Raw genomic sequence first — 12,163 nt, 5'->3', positions numbered from 1 at the left:
CCGCGTCACCGCGGCAACGAGGGAGGCGCTCTACATGCTTGGGGTAAACCCTAGCCAGCGCAGCCTCGTCCAAGCCACCGTCGCCGCGGCCAGCACCGGCTCGTCGGCGTTTCCTCGGATGGTGATGCCCGACTCACCCCGCGCATCGGCTTGAACTGTGGTGTTTTCTGAAGCCGGCATTGTATGCCGGCACTGGCATGGTGCCGGCATGAGACATGGCCGCTGGCATGATCGGCCGCGGGCCTTTTTTATTTAAAAGTTGAATGCGGACATGAAATGGGTCGGCGCGTCGGGCGCATTGCCGACCCAAATGCAAAACTGGGCGGACGGCGGGCGGGCGGCCGACCCAAGCGGACAAAAAGCGGACAAAAAGCGGACAAATGCGCCGTTCGTTTGGGTCGCCCCATTGGAGTTGCTCTAAAGCTCGAACTTTCTTTAAAAAAAAGAATTTTGCAACTTTTAACCAAACAACCAAAAACTTTAAAGCATAAATGTGTTATGCCTGAGCATAGTACAGATCGTACTATTCCCTCCGATCCAAATTAACTGACGCAATTTTGGTATAACTTGTGTTCTACAAAAAAAGAATTATTTATGTTGTAAAAGGTCACTCTGTACCAATACCAACAAACCGAATGGCACGCGACTACTCAAAACCAACAAAGCGGTGTTTTTTTTTGACCCTCAAGAAAGAAAATCAAAGCGATGTTTTCCGGATGAATCTAGCTGATGAACGCACGTATAGCAGATAAGCTGCAGGCTACGATTAAAAAATAAAAGAGTCTGTCTAGGTCTCAGTCGACTGAGACTTCGCGAAGTCTTAGTCGAATGACATCATCCTATGCAGATAAGGCCCGTCTTACCTCCCTCCCTGTTGGGTTTTAATTTCTCCGTGGTGGGCTTGGGGTGTGGGTTTGTTTGTTTGTCCTTTTTGCGTTGTCTGTTTGTTTGGCCCGTTTTACCTCCCTCCTTGTTCAGGGCGCAGCAAAAAGACAACAGAAAAATGTAAGGCCCATTTTTGTAGCTAAACGACAGGAAAAACTTTCGTTCCTGTGCCAGTTCTTCGTTCCTTCTTTGTGACAACACCACCCAGGCAAAACCCTCCCCGCTGCATCCATGGATCCATCTACAGCTCCTCCCTTTTCATGTTCTTGTTCCCCTGTTAATTTTGGATCTGAAAAATTTGTGATTTCCTTCTTACTTCTCTTATTTTTTTCCCAGCAATCTTGGAGCAGTATGGCACTTTCCTGATGGGCACACATGTTTGTCTCTGAGAAAAACTCATGGGAAAACTTCGTCTATCTCAGGATGTTGTTCAATCTGCCTGAAAAAAATTCAATTTTTTTATAGATATACCTGCATGTTGTTCATTCTGTCTCAGCATGCTGCACATGTAGTAGTTGATTAACAGATGGTAAATTCCATGATGGTGCTTTTTCCATATGTTCAGTCAAACTACTACAAAAGCTCCAGGAAAAAAAGCACACAGTAGAAACAGACATGGCTGAAAGTTATGATCTATTCCTTGGATTCCCAGATTTACACTTTGGGGTGGAGAACTGTCTATCTTGAATGCACTATTTTGACCAAAAAAATATACTTAGCATGGTGAAACACTTGTTCTGGACAGAGAAAATTTGAATCTTTCATTCCTTGCTTCCCAAAAATTATAGAATGAAGAAAAAAAAGTTGAATCTTTCTGTCCTTGACACATAATAAAACTGATGAATGTGGTTGTTTGTATAATGCAGAAAAATAAAAAAGATATCTCATGCATTCAGATTGACACATACTGTTTCCTGCATTTTGTGTAGCATCCGAAGAATACTTTGGCACAAAAAATTCCGAACAGTTGGGCTCCAACTCCGCATAGTTTGCAGACCCCAATTCAGGTGAGAAGGAAAAAAATGCAAAAAAAATTCCTTAGATTGTAATTACATATCCTTGTGGGTGACAACAAAAATGAAAAGGGAACAAAAGTTAAATAACAGTAAACTGACGAAAACACGACTTTGTGTTTGCAGCAGCCATACCTTGGTATCCCACATGTGCAACTGCAGCAAGCTGGGATGCATCTAGCATTCCAACCATCTTCAATTACATTAGCACCACATGTACTAGCTTTTCATGGCAAAAAAAGGAAAGCTTGTCCCCTCTATAAGTTCTCTGCTTTGATGAATAATGTGGAACTCCGTTGCACACCTTGTAACTATGAAAAAAAGAGAGAAAAAACTTAAATTATTATCAAATTCTAACATACAAAAAGTAAAAATGCAGGAAATGAATTTACTTGGAGGTAGCAACATGAGTTACACACAGTTGTTGATGGCTGCTAGTCAAGAGGTACTTAAAGTGCCTTTTTTTGTTGATGTTGAGATGTATAAGGGGAAAAAATGGGGAAAATGACAAAAAGGAAAATGGAAATTACATTACATGTTTTGTGGTGACAGACTAGAATTGGTGGATTCCAACATTTTGGTCAGCAACAAGTTTCGTGGCAGGGGGTTTTCGTACAAATAAAATTGACTCATTTACATATGTATACATATTCCCCCAGTCCTTTGCCCTATGTGTGACAATAAAAATGTCCTCATTTCTTATTCTTCTTATTACTATGCAGAATGACATGTACATGTTAACCGAACAATATGGGTGTTTGCAAGGACAAAACGACAGGGGGCAACCAACAACATGCAGAAAATGTGGTGGGCAGAAGGTTTCCCTAGTTGGAGCTAGGATGGCAACACAACTGAAGAACATGCAGGTTGTAGCTACCAACCTAGATACACAGAACAAAACATGAATGACGATGATTTAGAGTTTGATGAAGGTGAGGATGACTTGGAGTATGATGAAGCCGTTGCTGGTTCTACCCATGGACCTAGTTTCGCAGAGGGCATGCGTTTTGATGATGATTGACATGCAACTGGCCCCCTTTCTCTTCCCGCCGCCCCCTGTGACAAAAAGAAAGACCCCAGTTGTAACTATGTTGGGAGGCATGCAGTTGCGTGACTATAGTTGGACATGCAACCGGCGCCCTCTCTCTTCCAGACGCCCCTCCGACAAAACAAAGGCCCCCCGGTTGCAACCAAGTTAGAAGACATGCAGTTGCGTGACTATAGTTTGACATGCAACTAGCTCCCTCTCTCTTACCTCTTACCCCTCCCCCCATCCCCTGAGAAAAACAAAGGCCCCCAGTTGCAACTATCTTGGAAGACATGTAGTTGGGTGATTGTAGTTGCAACCATGTTGGAAGGCATGCAGTTGCGTGGCTAGTATAGAGGCGCAACTGGCCCCTCATGTCGTCGGTCCGTTCGACAAAACGAAAGCCCAATTGCAATCAAGTTAGAAGACATGCAGTTGCGTGACTAGTGTAGGACTTGCAACTGGCCCCTCTCATTGTTGGGCCTCTTCGACAAAAAGAAAAACCTAGTTGCAACCAAGTTAGAAGACGTGTAGTTGCGACCATGTTGTGAGACATGCTGTTGTGTGACTATAGTTGGGCGTGCAACTGCCCTCCCCCCCCCCCCCCCCCCCCCCCGCCTTCCCGCCGCCCCCTTTGACAAAACAAAGGCCCTAGTTGCAACCAAGCTAGAAGGCATGCAGTTGCGTGCCTAGTGTGGGACATGCAACTCACTGCTCTCCTCGTTGGTCCCTCCGACAAAACAAAAGCCGAGTTGCAACCAAGTTAGAAGACATGATGTTGCCACCATGTTGGAAGACATGCATTTTCTTGACTATAGTTGGACATGCAAATGACGCCCTCTCTCTTCCCGCCACCTATTTCGACAAAACAAAGGCCCCAGTTGCAACCAAGCTAGAAGAAATGCAGTTAACTACCTAATATGGGACGTGCAACTCGCCCCTCTCCTCGTCGGTCCCTCCGACAAAAAAAAGTCGAGTTACAACCAAGTTGGAACACATGGAGTTGCGTGACTATAGTTGGACATGCAATTGGCGCCCTCTCTCTTCCCGCCACCCGCTTCGACAAAACAAAGGCCCTAGTTGCAACCAAGTTAGAAGACATGCAATTGCGTGCCCTAGTGTACGACATGCAACTGGCCCCTCTCCTCGTCGGTCCCTCCAACAAAACAAAAGCCCAAGTTGCAATCAAGTTAGAAGACATGTAACTGCAACCATGTTGTAAGACATGCAGTTGCATAACTATAGTTGGGCGTGCAACTGGCCCTACTCTCTCCCTGTCGCGCCCTCCGACAAAACAAAGCCACTTGTAGTTGGATGACTATAGTTTGACATGCAACTAGCCCCCTCTCTCTTGTCGTCGCCCCTCCACAAAACAAAGCCCCCCCTCCCCCATCCCAGTTGCAACTATGTTTGGAAGACATGCAAGTTCCGTCACTACAGTTTGACATGCAACTGGCCCCCCTCTCTCTTCCCGTCGCTCCCTCCGAGAAAACAAAGGGCCCCATTTGCAACTATTTTTGAAGACATGACTATAGTTGGACCTGCAACTAGCTCTTCTCCTTGTCGGTCCCTCTGACAAAGCCAAAGCCCAGTTGCAACCATGTTAGAAGACATGCAGTTGCATGACTAGTGTGGGACATGCAATTGACCCCTCTCCTCATCGGTCCCGCCGACAAAAACAAAATCCTAGTTGCAACCAAGTTAGAAGACATGCAGTTGCGTGACTAATGTGGGACATGCAAATGGGACCTCTCATCATCGGTCCCTCCAATAAAAAATAAAAAGCATAGTTACAATCAAGTTAGAAGACGTGTAGTTGCAACTACGTTGGAAGACATGCCGTTACGTGACTATAGTTGGACATGCAACTGGTGCCCTCTCTCTTCCCGCTGCCCCCTCCGACAAAACGAAGGCCTCCCCAGTTGCAACTATGTTGGAAGACATGCAGTTACGTGACTATAGTTGGACATGCAACTAGCCCCGTCTCTCTTCCAGCCGCCCCCTCCAACAAAAAAAGGGATCCCAGTTGCAACTATGTTGGTAGACATGTTGTTGCGTAAATATAATTGGGCATGCAACTGGCCCCTCCCCTCGTCGGTCCCTCTGACAAAACAAAAGTGTGGTTTCAAGCATAGTTGGAAGACATGCAATTGCGACCGAGGAATGCAACTAAGCCCCCGTCCCTCTCTGTTGTCCCCTCTGATTGTAGTTTGTGGGACATGCAACTAGTCCTCTTCTCATCGGTCCCTTGCGATGAAAAACAAAAAGCACAAAAATGCACCCTAGTTAGAACACATGCAGTTGCATGACTACACTTGGGCATGCAAACCATAATTAGAAAAAACATGCGAACTGCTCCCCCCTCTCTCTCCTCGTCGACTCCTCCAACAAAACAAAGCCCCAATTACAACCATGTTGGAAAAGACATACAATTGTTGTCGCGTACAACACTTACAGTTGCATGACTAGTGTACATCCGTTTGTTTGCCATAAACTTCAGCCTATCTCTTGTCGGGTTGTTGAAATGAAACCATTTGTTGCAAGACACAACATGTTTTGTTGGACAGAAAAACAAAAACCCAAAAAGTGTAGTAAATATTTATTGTAAAAAATAGAAAAGGCATCCTCATGGTTATGAAAAAAATCATGTCCGAAAAAATGTAGTAAAAATCCCTATTATGACAGTAAGTGTGTTTCTCCTCTTTAGCCACACATGCAGAGGTTAGCATGTGCTGGATAACAAAAATATTGTAACAAAAGATACATCAAATAAACAAACGATCATGAATCTGCCTGATGCGTTGAGCACTGATATAAAAAAAGAGAGTCAAGCTGACAACCTCAAATTCAGTCTAAATTAGCATATATGCATGACTGAACAAAACGACAAAAAATGAAAAAAAAAAAGCTACAGGAAACGAGCTACAAATCAGAAAAATGACAAATGACAGGAACAAGCAACAAAAATCTACAGGAAACAACCTACATGGTTTGAACATGAACATCAAACTGTGAATTCTACAAAAATCTACACTCTACATTATACATTATACATGGGTCAAAAAAATGGCTAGAAAAAAAAGATACACTGAACTCTTAAAACATGAACCAACATATCAGTGCAAAAAAACACATTTACAAAAAAGGGAAGATCGTCGCTAGTAAAGCACTAATAAAATCAAAAAGATAATTGCTGCTGCTAGTTAAAATCATGGCCGTGCTTTCTGGAAGTAAAGCCAAGCTACAAACATTAACAAATGAGCCCTGTTTTTTTAGACTTATAAAATCCCTATTATGACAGTAAGTATGTTTCTACTTTCTAACCACACAGGAAGAGCTTAACACACTGAATAAAAAAAATTCAATGATTCAATGTAAACAACTAGTTAACTAGGGGCTCCCCTCTACTACAAAACTCAGGGAGAAAAAAAGAAGAAAAAAAGGTCAACCTTCAACAAATATATTCTGTGCTGATGAGTATAAACTAAGAAATAAGGATCTGAAAATGAAAAATAAACATAGGCTGCGGAGTTACCCCTGCGTTTTTTAACTCCTTCCAGACATACATGCTGATGCCGCTTGCCCTCTCGTGGTTGCAAGGGCTCAGACAAGCTCTGCATACCATCTCCTATGCAAAAAAAGGCGCCAAAACATAAATTTGTGCTAGTGAGAGGCATACACATTCAGCTAAATGATTTTAGTGTGATGCTTGTATGCTTCCGAACAAAAAGGATTTCGAGATATGATGAGTTATCATTGGCGTCGACGCTAATGACCAGAAAATATATTTACATTGTGATGTGGAGATAAAAAAAAGATGAATCTATCAAAAGACAATATTATCTTGATTCATATCCCATCTACGTGATTCTGAGATCCAGCCATTCGAACTGTGATACAAAAAAAATGAACATTGTACTGATTCATACTGTTTCAGCAAAAAAAGAAAAGTCGGAAAACATGCTGCTGCTGGAAACTTAGTTTCATTAATCATTCTCTTTTGATTCCACAAAAAGAGGTATTTGAACATGCTACTGATTAAATAGGGTCTCACAAAAAAAACTGACAAAACAAATAAACATGCCCACTCCTAGTGATAGATTCATTAGTAATCTCTCATGTTTCCAGAGAAAGATTTCAAAAAAAATATGCTACTGATTAGATAGGGGTTCTGAAAAACAAATAAACATACCCACTCCTACTGATACATTCAGTGATAATCTACAGAAAGATTTAAAAAAACATGCTACTGATTAGATAGGGGTTCTGAAAAAATCTAAATAAAAAAACAAGGGACTGAACCACTCGTATTGATGGCTCAGTAATAGATATGAGGGGATTTAAGTTCAGTAATAATCCTCAAACATGCAATTGATTTCACAAAAAATTTGATATGGCCAAAAAGTCTGAAGGAAAATCATACAAAAAATGGACTGACGACTATATGCTTCAAACTACTAATCTGGACTCAAATCCCCTCATATCTACACACTACATTACCACCGCTTGAATAAAAAAAGGGACGATTTTATGCTTTAAGCTACTAATCTGGACTTGATCCAAACAAAAAATGGAACACAAAAATCCCCTCGGATCTACTGCATCTCGCCAACAAACAAACAAGAAAGAGGAGGGGATAGTACTTACTCCATAGGCAGTGTCCCCCATCCTGTCGCTGGCCATGGAGGAGCACAGCGATTCTCTTGGATTCGCTGCAGAGATCTTCGGATTTCACAGAGAACAATAGAGAGAGAGAGAGGAAAGAAATGGACTGACCACTGGTCGTTCCCCATCCTCTTAATTACCACGGGGGTACCACTTCCCCTTCCACCTGCCCCAGCCCACAAACAAAACGCGAGACGCTTGCGTGAATCAAGGCTGGCCCCAAGCATTAGACGACGCTTCAACAAAAAAACAAAGCAAACGGGCTGGTCCACTGCTTATACAGGCCGAAACAAAAGACAAAGCGCCCAGCACGAATCTACAAGCAACACATAAATCGAACGGCTGGCCAGTCGACTGAGACTTCGCGAAGTCTCAGTCGACTGATTTTTAGCAGCTCCGAAAATAAAAGTACCCGCATATTCACTTGGGTAAATAACTAGTTCCAAAATCAAGTTAACCGGATCTTGGATGAGCCAACCTGAAGACCAAAGAGGTCATCTGACTACATTTTCTGTCAGAACCCAGAAAGTCTACAGGCGATCTTTCCTCATGGGTCCTTCAAATCGAGCTCAAGGGCCATCAATAATAATCACTGATCAGTAACACAATCAAGTCAATCAATTAAGACGGTAAAGAGGGGAGCTTCCTCCTAGGAAGACATAACCCAAATGCTATAGAATTGACGTCAGTTCTAAGCTTTTTTAGGGCCAACATTGTTTTGACAGTCCGCGGATGTTTGAGGGGCCGTATTAGCTATGTGTGGCTGAAGATGCTCTTAGATCCCTTCATGCTCTTTTTGCACTATTGTTAACTAGTCATTTGGTCATGCTTGCTATTAGTAGAATAAATTTGGTCATGCTTGGACCGTTTCCTGTTAAACAATTGCTTGATATCACTACTAATTTCCTTTTACATACATTCAGTACCTTCACACTTACCTCGTTGATGATTTAACGAGAGTTGCGGCTAATGACCACTCTGCCTTGTTATATATATCCCTATTTGCATGGGGTTTATGTCAGTTTACCTTTCTTTGCTGTCAGATCATGAGTTGTATGTCTTCACAAGAAAAAAAAAAGGGTCATGAGCGGTATGTTATTCGCCAATGAGCTGAGATTTTAGAAGGAACTGGATACAAATGTGGACTATTAGGTTGTCTTTACAGGGTAGACTTGACAACATTTTGACCATAAATCAGACTACTGCAACATAGATCTCAATACAGGTCAGTGAGATGTGTCTGCATTGCAGTGTGTAGCAAACACTTAGTGTGTGTCATATGAGGAAAAACACTCTTTTTTGCTACTGGAGAGGAAAATGCAATAAAGATCGGCAAGAGCAAGGACACAAAATGCATGTGTGCATTGGGGAAGGTCGAAGATCCAGACCCTCGTCTCCACCATCCCGTCTGACCGAAGAGTATTGGATACCTGCCAAGCGGATGGTCTATGGTGTACTGGATTTTTGTGCTGGATGTGGTCTTGCACAAACTAACTTGAAATTAGTTCACCACATCACAAGCTTTGCTTTTTGGAAATAGAAAGTATCTTCCATCGATATCGCTTTACACTAGAGCCCCACGACCATAGGCACATCGTCATAGTTAGAAGACCTTCTTGAAAAAAAATGTAAAAATAGAAATGCACTTTGTTTTTCTTCATGTTGTTCCTATTTCCTAGTCATGCTATTGACGACATTGCTCATGAGTTTCTTCATTCAGCATCACACGTTTATGGTTGCTTCCACTGCAATGTGACCAGTTATCGACATATCTGCTCTCTCCCTTTTGCCACAAGTTATCTAGTGTCGGTGTACAAAAATATGGGCTCTTCTTTTGACCCCTTTACTTGTGCACGGGCAGTCAGAGCCACGCGCCGCGGCCACACGTAGCAGGGCAAAGGAGGGAAGCCGGAGAGAAGCCGAAGCCCAACACAAGACGATCAAGGCAACGCCAAGACCAGAAACACAAGACAGCAAAGGGGTGAGGTGGAGTTCCCCGGCAAGGCCCTTGCCGGGGCGGCCTCCGCGGCCCCGGCAAGAGCCTTGCCGGGGCAACTTGCCCAAACACCAACAGAGCGAGGCGCCCTTGAACCCACAGGTTCCAACCCAACCAACTACGATTGGACCAGGGCTCGGGAGGCACCTCTGTGGTGGCATGCAGATCTTTGTCAAGACCACGGATATATGAGATCAGATGAGGACCAGAAGGCGGTGACCCTCGGCGGAATCCTTGCCGAGGAAAGCCACAAGACCCACGGCAAGATCCTTGCCGGGGACGACTGCGCGCCACGGCAAGACCCTTGTCGGGCCCCCGGCAAGGCCCTTGCCGAGGACATCAGCAGGGCCGCTGCCAGGCCCGCACCAGCCAAGTTTCCACCGCCGTTCGCATGCAGCTGCCAGCCTGACCAGCTGGGCTGGCACCTGCATGGCAACATGCAGCTTCCAGGCCAGATCAGCAAGCGCCTGCGTGGTGGCATGCAGATATTCGTGAAGACCCTATCACCGCGCCACCTCAGCTGCCTGCCTGCCTACGTGGCGCCGCATGCATCGCTGGCCAGGGCGCGTGTCGAAGCGAGGAGGAGCGGCGACGGACGGGACGGGCCTCGCTCCCGTCCTCGATAAAGCTAGGGGACACCTAAGCGACGCATTAAATGTGTCTTGTCCTGTGATACGGACGATAAGCTCATAGTACTGTAGGCCTTTCCACCTCCTGTGTGCCACCGTGGCAGCCCCTTTCGACTATAAAAGGAGGCCCATGGCGTACTGGAGGGGGATTTGGCTCTTTTGGACTACACAGCCACCGTAGCTAGTTCGAGAGCTCAAGAACACTCAATACATCCACCAAAGCAGGACTAGGGTTTTACGCATCCTCGCGGCCCGAACCTGGGTAAACGATCCTTGTGCTGACTATTAATCCTGCCCTTCTCACAACCCTGCGCCCCGGCAACCGTAGTAGGGCTTCTTATGATCCCATAGGTGTCGTTTCTCACCGACATCTTTGGCGCGCCAGGTAGGGGGCAACGCAATTGTGAGAATCTGGTCTGGTAGCTAGCCTAACAGTTCTTCATCGCCATGGCTCCCAAGAAGAAGACGATCACAGCGATCGGCACATCTGGAGCCAAGCGGCCCGCGCCAGTACGGGCGGGCAGCGGGCCGGTCGCGGACAGAACCCGAGCCGCGGCCCGCGAGCATCAGCATCGTCCCGCCAGTCAGAGCCTGGCGAGCGCCGTTGTTCGTGCGCCAGACGACGAGCCGCACTCCGAAAGGTCCAAGGACGGGGCAGGGCCCCCCGCAGGTGGCGCGGGGCCCTCCAGGGGCGTCACTGTACCCCCTACGGGCGGCGCAGCGACCTCCAAGACGCCAACCCCGGTGACCACTGCGCTCTCTTCCCATGGTGTGCGCGACGAGCAGCGTCACCACGCCGGTGACCCTGGACACCGCCGCGGGAAGAGCCCTGTGCGTCGTCCGCGGGACGAAGGAGTTCAGCATGCCCGCCGAAGTGCTGGCGAAAATGGCGCGCAGCCACTGGGCCGTGATAGAGCTCCTTCTAACGTGGTTAGAAGTCGAAGCGCGCCACGGTCCACGCAGCTGTCACCACCACCCACGCCAGCAGAAGCTTTAGCGCGCGCGCAGCTGCTCCTCGACTTCCCTCCTGCTGCGGAGAAGCTCGACGAGTGGAGGGCCACCATCCGGAGCCTCGTCACTGTCGCCAACAAAGATGATCCGCGACCGGCGGGGCCCTCGGGCCGGCGCTCCACTGAGCCACCACATGCCAGCACTGGGAGGACTAGGGGTGTTGCGGTCACGGTGCACTCTCCTCCTCCTCGCGAGCCGCCGCGGGCGTCGGCCCGTCGTGACAACGCTTGTGATAACATATCTATAGCGTCGTCTGACCCGCGGACCCACCGCGACCAGCGCCAAGTTCTTCCAGAACGAGCTCACGAAGATGCTCGAACTACTATCGAGCGCCAGCGTGATTGTGACGCCCGGATAATTAAGCTACAGTAACCATATACTAATGATACCATGTCACCACGGTTACTGTTGCTAGTTTCACGATGATTCAAATCTCGTTCCGAATTCAAATTCAAAATCAAGGCAAGCAATAAAGTTTTCAAATATTAAAACTAGTGTTCGAAAAGTAGCAAATAAATCATAGATGATTATGGTGGTGAAACCACATTTCTTTTTAATTACTTAAATGCACTGAAATAAATAAAACAACAACTTAAACAATTTAATAAATTAATTTTATAATTAATAAAATACTAAACTATTTTATTTGGGTGCCATAAGTTAATGTGGCAATAGTATATTTAGTTACACTAAAATTAGAAACTACTTTTATCTTTTTAGAATTGAAAATGAATTAGAGACTAAAAGAAAACAGGATAGGAAAATAAGATAAAGGGAAAAATAAATAAAAAAGAAAAAGAAGAACAGAAAGCAACCCCTGGCCCAACTGGGCCACGGCCCAGCCTACCGCCCACTAGGCCGGTCCACCTCCCCTCCTACTAACCCCCACCGTGACCTAACCCTATCCCACGATCCCCACTTTCCCCCACGTCTCCCT

At 45.8% G+C, this 12,163-nt stretch overlaps 1 long non-coding RNA gene across 1 annotated transcript; it reads right to left on the bottom strand.

Moving 5' to 3' along the window:
* Window positions 1-1,716: 1,716 nt before the first annotated feature.
* On the bottom strand, window positions 1,717-7,744 carry LOC123169780 (uncharacterized). Its single transcript, XR_006484950.1, has 3 exons — window positions 7,573-7,744; window positions 6,461-6,553; window positions 1,717-2,209 (listed from the first exon to the last, which is right to left on the bottom strand). It is a non-coding gene; the product is annotated as an uncharacterized lncRNA (long non-coding RNA).
* Between the last annotated feature and the right edge of the window lie 4,419 nt (window positions 7,745-12,163).

The sequence above is a fragment of the Triticum aestivum genome, chromosome 7D, assembly GCF_018294505.1.
Source record: "Triticum aestivum cultivar Chinese Spring chromosome 7D, IWGSC CS RefSeq v2.1, whole genome shotgun sequence".
Taxonomy (NCBI): domain Eukaryota; kingdom Viridiplantae; phylum Streptophyta; class Magnoliopsida; order Poales; family Poaceae; genus Triticum; species Triticum aestivum.
Note: the sequence above shows the minus strand (reverse complement) of the source record. Positions and strands in the feature narration are given on the sequence as shown.